The sequence below is a fragment of the Carcharodon carcharias genome, chromosome 13 (assembly GCF_017639515.1).
Source record: "Carcharodon carcharias isolate sCarCar2 chromosome 13, sCarCar2.pri, whole genome shotgun sequence".
NCBI classification, from domain to species: domain Eukaryota; kingdom Metazoa; phylum Chordata; class Chondrichthyes; order Lamniformes; family Lamnidae; genus Carcharodon; species Carcharodon carcharias.
This window is the reverse complement of record NC_054479.1, coordinates 92801473-92811431: the sequence shown is the minus strand read 5'-3', so window position 1 is coordinate 92811431 and position 9959 is coordinate 92801473.

The following is a 9959-nucleotide window of genomic DNA, read 5'->3' as shown; positions in this document are numbered from 1 at the left end:
TGAATCAATTCCTCATGGCCATAAATTAGTTCAAAACGACTATTACCAGTTGATGCATTAGGAGTGTCCCTAATAGCAAATAAGAAGAATGGAATTCCTCTATCCCAATCCTGTGGATAATCCTGATTATACACCTTCACAATAGTTTTTAGAGTTTGATTCCATCTTTCCAAAGCCCCTTGTGACTCAGGATGGTAAGCTGTTGACTAAAATTATTTTATCCCCAAATTGTTCATTACTTCCTTAAACAGCTATGACATGAAATTTGAACTATGGTCTGGTTGTATTTCTTTAGGTAAATCATATCTTGTAAAAAAAAATTAGTTAACTCTTCCACAATTTTCTTTGTTGTAATATTTCTTAAAGGTATTGCTTTAAGAAACCTTATAGACACATCCATTATTGTCAGTAAGTACTGATTTCCACTTTTTGTCCTAGGAAGGGCTCCTTTACAATCAATCATGACCATAGTAATAGGTTCTTCAAATGCTTGAAATGGAATTAAAGGTGCTGGCTTAATCACTGCTTGTGGTTTCCCTATCACCTGACATGAGTGACATGTTCTACAGATTTTGATTACATCCCAATGCAATCCAGGCCAATAAAAATGTTTTTGTACTTTTGCCTGTGTCTTTCTAATTCCTATATGTCCCTCCATTGGAATTTCATGAGCTATCCTCAGAATTTCATATCTATATCCAAATGGTATAACAATCTTATGCACCTCCTTCCAGCTTTCATTTGCTGAAGCATGATAAGGCTGCCATTTTCTCATTAAAACATTACCCTTAAGGTAATAACATTCTGGAATACATTCTGCCTCTGTTTCTGAGTAAGTTGTCTGATATAACTCTTTTGTTTGTGAATTATGCTTCTGTAACTCCACTAATTGTCTTGAGTTAAACACCTCAGCTGCATTGTCCTCTGTTCTTACCTCCTGAACAATATTGTCTGTCAAACAGTGTCAGCTAATTGCACTTCCACACCTTCTCCCTGCCTTTGACCTTCCTGTTCTTCTTGTTTCAATCCATGAGCATGTGATCTTGTTATCTCACAATCTGGAAACAATCCAGGATGTTCTCTCTGCAACACTTATGTTGAAACCACCTAACAGGCTGCTCAGCTACCATAGGCATCACTCACATGGGTGACCCAGCTATGACATTACCCAGAATAAATTGAACCCCTGCAATGGGCAATTTTTCCACTACTCCAACAATCACTTTGTCTGTTTTCCACATACTCCTTAAATTTACTTTCCACAATGGAATAGGTTTAGCATATCCATGAACCCCATTTATTGTCACCTATTCCTGCAATACTCCCTCTGAACAACAAATATCATGATCCTGCAGCATTAAGGATTGACTAGTCTCTGTGTCTCTTAAAATTTTAACATTTTTACCTACTCCACCCTGTACATATGGAAAGACTTCCCCATCACACAAAATCTTTAAACATTTCTGCAACCTGCTTCTCCAAATTCTTTTTGGTAATTTGTGAACACATTTCAACTTCTTTACCTATCACTGATTCTTCCTCTTTTGCCTGTATACAAGCCACTGGTTTTTCCTGTGCCTGAACCTCAGAGCCCACAGTACTTCCAGACCCTTTCTGTACCCCAATAATCCCAACAGAGTTTCCCTGTAATTTCCAACACACTGACTTCATGTGTCCAACTTTATTACAATGGAAACACCTCAATTTTTGAATATCACTTCTACCCTCAGCACCTTCCTTTTTATTATGAAAAAAAACTTCATGAATTTCCACCTACTCCTTCTCTTCCCTGACTACCCGCTTTCCTTTCACCTTCCCAGTTTCTATCCTTCTCTGATTTAAATGGGTGATGAAAAAATGATTTAAATCTATGAAATAACTCATAATCATCAGCTAGCTCTGCTGCTTGTCTTACTGCTTCAACCCTCTGTTCCTCCAATTGAGTTCTCATTACCAAAGGAATTGAATCTTTTAAATTATTCCAAAAAGAACTATTTCTCTAAAAGCTGCATCTGTTGTCTCTATCTTTAATGCCCATATCCACAGGTCAAAATTGCTTTGTTTTACTCTCTCAAGCTCAATATAAGTTTGCCTAGGCTGTTTTCTCATATTCCTAAATTTTTGCCTATATGCCTCAGGAACCAACTCATATGCACTCAGAATAGCCTTTTTTACTACATCATAGTTCACCGACGTTTCTTCTGACAGTGAAGCATAGGCTTCATGGGCAGCATCTTCTGCCTGTTGAGTTGGCTGTTTGGGAGTGGGCGCAGGGCCGATCGCCGCCCGTGATTGGCTGCGTGCTGCCATTTTACGTGGGTGGGCCAATTAAGGCCCACCCAGCGTGACACGTGCCCAGTAGCACTCAGCACTACCTGTGTGGGTGGGGGGGGAGGAGGGAGAGTCAGGCACATGCATGTGAAAGAGCGCAGAACTCTCCCTGAGGCAACTTCGTGCCTCAGGGAGATTAAGTTCAATTTGAAACTTTTAAAAAAAAGAAACATTGAAATTATTTAGACATGTCCCCTCATGTGACAGTGTCACATGAGCTGGGACATGTTTATGAAATGTGTAAAAAAAAATTATTAATTTAATAAAAACTTCATGAAACCTCATCCCATCCGTGGATGAGGTTTCATGAAAAATGCGAAGGCCACTTGGGCTCTTCGCCTGCCCACCAACCTTAAGGCGCGCACCCGCCAAACGGAAGATCGGAATGATGGGCGGTGATGTCAGGACGCGTGCCCGACGTCATCGCGTGTTATTTTACGCGTTGGCGTGCGGCACCCGCGCCCACACACTGAAGAGAAAATTCTACCCCATGTGCTATACCCACCAACCTAGATTGTAACAACAATGCCCAGTGTTCCTGTGGCCATTTCATCTGTTTAGCTGTCTTCTCAAATGAAATAAAGAATGCCTCAACAAATCTTTCCTCAAACTTTGGAAGAGCTTGTACAAATTTAAACATCTCCCCTCTGGGTTCTGATCTGGAAGTAAGTCCTTTCTCATCTGGTGTCTCTTTTTTTAACTGCCAGCATTTTAAGCTGGAATTCTCTGTCTCTCTCTTTTTCTCTTTCCTCCCTTTCTGCCTGTTCCCTTTAAAATGCCATTCCCCTTTTCTTTCCTTTTTCTGCTGCCTCTAGCTGAAGTTTTTCCACTTGCAACTGAATTTGAGCCCATTCCAATGAACCATCCTTGGAGAACTCAGTCTCTCAGGTATTCCTTCCAATTTCAAATGCTGTGCTATACTTTCAATTTTGTTTAATTTCCATAACCCTAATTGTAATTATCTGCCAATTCCATTAACTTAGCTTTATTTGCCTTTTATAAAGCAACTAAAGTTATAAATTTAACTCCCAGACAAGTCTTAGCAACTGCTAAAGCCATATTGCAGTCTCACCGTTTAAAAAAAAAAACCTCACGCCAACTCCTGAATTCAAAGTGTTTCTCATATTCATAACCTTAAGATTCACCAACTCTAAACCAATCCAGGAATTTCAAATAAGTCCCGCAAAGAGCCCCCAATTTTGTTATAGCACAGCAGATGGTAAATGCTGAGCTGTTCGAATCCCAGAGGGAAACTAGAAACAAATGCCACAACTATTTTACAATTCGTATTTATTTTGAGATGCATGCCTTGAATACAATAGTAATAAGACCACCGAGTCTTATGGATTTCTTACAAAACTAAATTAAACTTTTATTAATAAAAAATTATTTTAAGCACATACATAGGTATGTATGTAGGTTTAGAAAATACTACAATGATAACTCCTAGCTCCCCTAGTTAATCTAACTCCCAGTTACACCTCTGTTAAGGCAACAGGAAAACACACAGATTTTAAAAGACCCAGGCAAAGTAAAATGATACCCTGAACAGCTGAATTCAAAATGAGTTTTCTTCCCTTCAGTTTGTGTAGACAGCAACTTGAGGCTTAGAGGCTGGAGGCTTTTCACACTTGTTAGATCCTTGCTCTTGCGCATAACATCATCTCCTTTTTGCAGGTTCCTCCCTTTTTAATGTAAATCCCATTGTCCCAAAATGTCTTTTCAACTCTTACTTTTCTAATAATAAAAATCTTTCTTGTACCAATTTTATCAGTAAGCTTTGGGAAAAATAACACACTCTTTGGCTTCTTCTGGCTAAGTGTAAAATTTCACCACTTCTTTTGAAATTCAAATTAATCTGGTGCAAATTTTCCCTTTACACCTCACATTCTAATACTTCAGCCAAGTTTATCTATTTAACATCTCAAATCTAGCTTCTCTTCTGATATATCAAAGCCTTCACACCAGCTATCTTTAATTCAATTAAGTCACACACACAGAAACACTATTCCCACCTTACAATAAATTCCAATAACATTATCAAAATTATTATATTTTCCTGACAACGATTTAAGTCAATGCATGATTGGTTCAACAAATTTTGGGCTCTGAATCTACTGGATATGGCTTGCTTCCTAAGTTACCCTTTCTCCTCTTCTAATTCTCCTTCTAATATGAAGTATTGGATGACGTGGGTTATATCATTTGTGCAGTTTTGGATTTTTTCCCAATTATACGCAGCATTAATCAATTAATTAATTAATGCAACACTGGCTTGACTGACAGTAAAGCAGTATAGTATAGTACAGCATAGTAAAGTTCCTGTGAGTTTAGATTCCAGACTCAATAGATATTGCCTACAAATTCCAATAGGTGGAGCACTGGACTTGTGAACAATGTGCCATTTTACAAATGGGGACTGGGTTGTAAAGCTGATTGGGTTGGTTTGAGCTAGAGAAGTGACATTCCCATCAGCAGAGCTATGGAAGATCAATAACAACAGATTTCAGATGTCTAGCTTGAGAGTAGTAACCCTGGAAGTAAAACAGAGCATGTCACCATACGATTATATTATATTATTGTTATATAGGATATTTCCCCATAAATTAGAGAAAAAGCAAAATCTAACTTCATTTGTTGTGCAAAGTCAAATGATTATGAGTATGGTGTAATGGGCTACAATTTGACTTGGAAGGTAGTACAGTAATTTAATTAAGGTGTTAAGAAAATGACACAAACAGAAACTGCATTGCAATGTGCAGAGAGCTCGTGCAACCAACAGTGGGGGAAAACCTATATCACCACAGTCCAGGTTGCACAAACATTTATTGTGCAGCTTGCTGGTGAACAAATCTGACCAGAAACTGAATGGGGAGCTGCTCCTATGAACTCTAACTGCATCTGCATCTCTGTGTATATGTGGGTAAGTGTGTATAAATGTTTATACATGTGATCTGTATGTATTATTATTTCATAAAGAAAAGGAAGATCTTGCATGTCCATAGCACCATTCATGGTCTCAGGACATTCCGAAACACTTTACAGCTAATGAGTGCTTTTGAAAGGTAGTCACTGTTGCAAGGAAATGCAACAGCCAATTTGCACCCAGCAAACTCCCACAGACAGCAACAAAACAAATGTCCATATGATCCATTTGAGTAAAAAGATTGAAATCCGTTTGCCCTGATTAGCCATTCAGCTTCCTTCACCCCTGTGCCTGGTTTTGAAACTTCACCCTCAGTGCAGTAGTTTTCCCTATCCTGTTGAGTTTGCTTTTCTGTCCCATTCGTCATCTCCCAGTCTGTTGCCCTCCCCCTCTTCTCTTCAGCCCCGCTTTTCCTCTGCCATCTCTCTTTGCAAAGTTAACTAACCCCAACCAGAAACCAGTCAGGGTAGCTTGCTTGTCAATCATTGTCTAGGTTCACATGAGAAGAATGTGATGCCAAAGAGCCAATGGCTTCAATTTTCCTGCCTTGGGAAGGAAAATGAGGAGCTGTAACCTACTTTTGCCTTTACGCCTTTCACCCAGAGGACAGCTACGTCTAACCCACTCGCCAATTGCAAATTGAAGTGCAAGTATAGGACCCATTTTCCTGCCCAGTGTAGTGGAGGGCAGGGGGAGTAGAGGGAGACTAGAGAGTCAGGGAAATGGGGGCTTGAGTGTATGGGAGAGAGTGAGATTGGGGAATGAGGGGTCAGGGAGAGAGGGAGACTGGGAGATGGGAAATTGAGGCTTGTGTGGTTTGGAGAGAGGGAGACTCAGGGATGTGATGGGAGTTCTTGAATTAAGGGCTAGCTGAGTATGGGACACTTCACCACAAAGGAGCTGCCATAGAAATGAGACACATATTTGAAAAGGAGGAATATAAAATGAACTGGTGAGAAAAGGGCTTACAGGAAAAAACAGGCAGCAGGGACCGATTATCCATCTCCTGTGTTGTAATTTCTATTATTTTATAAAAATTATCATGTTATTTAGGATAATGTTTCCTATGAGAAGTGTCCCAAATAATAAACCAGCTGCCCTTGTGCAACCTCTTGGTTTTATTCAGCTTGGTCTGTGATCGATGGTGTGAAATCCAACCACAGATTGGTCCTGACCAAGGCCCTAGTGCAGAGTTGTCACCTTCACTTGAAACCTAAGTGCAAACCAGAGTCCAAGGAAGTGGAGAGATTGAGTCAGTGCAGGGACTCGTTATAGGTAGTTATATAGATATCAGGTGTTATATGGATTACTATTAGTGAGTTATTGTATTATTTTTATGAGTGGAATCCGAGTGTTACCATGTCTATGAATAATCATATGTAGAAATTCAGTGAGTTACTATTACTCATTTGTAGAATCAAGTGCTGCCCCCTCCCCCTCACTGGTGGAATCAAGCACCCCCCCCCCCACCCCCAACCTTCACCCTGCAAATTGCTCCCCAAACTTCAGTTGCCCCTCTTTTTTGACCTTGGTTTCCCTTCCTTGCTCACTCTCAGATGGCCTTGTTGTTCTCAGAACTTTCACAACAGCAGCTGGTGTGACACTATGAGCAAAGATGCTCAACTACAGGAGACCTAATCTTTGATGTAAATGTATTAACATTAGCAGATGTCATGTTGGTCAGTGTCCATGATCAAGCCTCCAGGAAAACTTCTAACCAGGGTTGCTGTTGTGCAAAAGTCCGAAGTGAAGGCCAAGTACTTCCCCATTTACAATGAGAAAAGTTGAAGGGGGAAGGTCTTGACGTGCTATCTCAGATTTCCAAACAATTGAAACCTTACTTCACATTTATGATCAACTTGAGCTGCATTTCTGCAAATTACGAGGAGATGGTGGCATAGTGGTAATGTCACTGGACTAGTAACCCACAGGCCCAGGCTAATGCACTATGGACATGGGTTCAAAACCCAACGTTGCAGCTATGGAATTTGAATTCAATTAATAAATCTGGAATTGAAAGCTAGTCTTAGTAATGGTGACCATGGGCAGAATTTAGGAAAGTTCAGGACCGGGCACATAGAGGCACCCACGATTGGGGGCATGTTGCCATTTTACGTGGGCAGGCCGATTAAGGCCCGCCCTGTGTGACATCTGCCAGGAAGTGCTAGGCGCTCCCTGTGCGGGCGGGAGGGGGATTCCCTAAGCTGAGAATGCGCTCTTTTGCGCATGCGCGCAAAAGGGCGTGCTCATCTCCTTGAGGCTAAGTGCTGCCTCAGGGAAATTGGCACCAAATTCAAAAATGTTAAAAATTGAAAAATAAAATTTCCCTGACATGTCCCTTCAGGGGACACTGTCACATGTGTTGGGACATGTCCATCACTTTTAGTTGAACTTTTATTAAATTTTTAAAAACCTACATGAAACCTCATCCCACCTGTGGATGAGGTTTCATGCTTTCCCTGAAGCCCGCTAGGGCTCCCGGCCTGCCCGCCAACCTTAAGGTTGGACTGGCAGGCCCTTTAACTAGCTCAATTACTTTGTCAATGGCCTCAATTGGCCATTGACAGGTTGGCGGGCGCACAGCTGATTTGGCTGAGCCCCCGCCGACCTGAAAATTGAAATGACACAGGGTGATGTTGGGAACTCCGCCCAATGTGATCCCATGTCATTTTACGCATCGGCGAGCGGGCCCCGTCCCCTACTCTCCAGCCGGGAAATCCTGCCCATGAATCTATCACTGATTGTTGTAAAAATCCATGATTCATTTCTGCCTTCAGGGAAGGAAATCTGCCATCCTTACCCGGTCTGGCCGACATGTGATTCCAGGCCCACAGCAATATGGTTGACTCTTAACTGCCCTCTGAAATGGCCTAGCAAACTACTCAGTTCAAGGGCAATTAGGGATGGGAATCAAATGCTGGCCTTGCCAGCAACATCCACATCCCATGAAAGAATAAAGGAAAAAAAATCTCTCCTTATTAGTCTCCCCCTAATCCATAAACTACAGCACTCTAGTCCTCTTTGTCACTTACTCGCCTACCTATCTTTGTGTCATCAGCTAATTTAGCAACTGTATATTTGGTCCCTTCTGCCAAGACATTGATTTAGATTGTAAATAGCTGGGGCCTCAGCACTGATCTCTGTGGTGGTCCACATCTTGCCAACTCAAAAATGACTTTTCTATCCCTGCTCTCTGTTTCCTGTTAGCTAACCAATTCTCTATCCATGCTAATATGTTACCCCCTACACCATAAACTCTTACTTTGCGTAGTAACCTTTGATGTGGCACCTTGTCAAATGCCTTCTGGAAATCTCGTACACCACATTTACAGGATCCCCTTTATCCACATTGTAAGTTACTTCCTCAAAGAATATCTAATAAATGAGTAAAACACAATTTCCCTTTCACAAAATCATGTTGTCTCTGCCTGATTGCATTAAGATTTTCTAAGTGCCCTGCTATAATCTCCATAATAATAGATTATTGCAATTTCCTATGACAGACTAACTGGCCTGTAGTTTCCTGTTTTCTGTTTCCTTCCTTGAATAGAAGAGTTACATTTGCTATTTTCTAATCTGCTAGGACCTTTCCAGAATCTAGTGAATTTTGGAAAATTAAATCAATGCATTTATTATCTCAGCAGCCATTTCTTTCAAGACCCAAGGATGAGGTCCACCAGGTCTTGGGGACTTGTCAGCCTTTAGTTCTAATAATTTTATCAGTATCCTTTCCCTGGTGATTGTAATTATGTTTTTTTTAAAAAAGACTGTCCCAGAAATTTCAGCTTACATCGGCTTCAACTCCACTAAAATTTGAGGACCACAGTGGAAAAATTCTGCTTCAGCCATGGATGCCAGCGAAGGTTTCATGAATTCTCTTTCTTTTACTTTTTATCAATGAATTTTAATTAGGCCAGCAAGTGACTTCCTGCTGTATAACTTGTAATTTTGCATGTGTATGTTGCGAAAGTAAGGACATGGGTTTACCCTTTTAAATACTTTATATCTTTACCTGTGTGGGTTTTTTTATGGGGATGACATTGGTATTGTCGCTGGTCTAGTAATCCAGAGACCCAGGGTAATGCTCTGGGGACCTGGGTTCGAATCCCACCAAGGCAGATGGTGGAATTTGAATTCATTGAAAATCTGGAATAAAAAATCTAACGATGACCATGTCGATTGTCGTAAAAACCGATCTGGTTCACTAATGTCCTTTAGGGAAGGAAATCTGCTGTCCTTGCCTGGTCTGGCCTACATGTGACTCCAGACCCACAGCAATGTGGTTGACTCTTAAATGCCCCTGAACTAGGGACGGACAATAAATGCTGGCCCAGTGAAGCCCCCATCCTGAACGAATGAATTAAACTCAAGAATGCCTGTCATACTGGTTTATTTGCAATCAGCATGTAAATGGTTAAGCACAGACTTTGAGTTAATACCTTAATTCTTATAGATTCACAAAAAAAGCCCTGTTATGGTTAGACCTGGAGTGGTTTTTACCTTTCCTCACATGGTCATAACACTACGCAAACTGATTCTATATCTTGATTTTTAGAGTTAAGGTAATGTCTCATTAATGGTATTAATGCCATCCTTAATTAACAGAGCTACCCCACCACTATTTCCCAGCTTCCTGACCTTCTGAATTATCTTGTATCCTTGAATATTCAGGTCACAACCACTGTCATTTTGCTGCCATGTC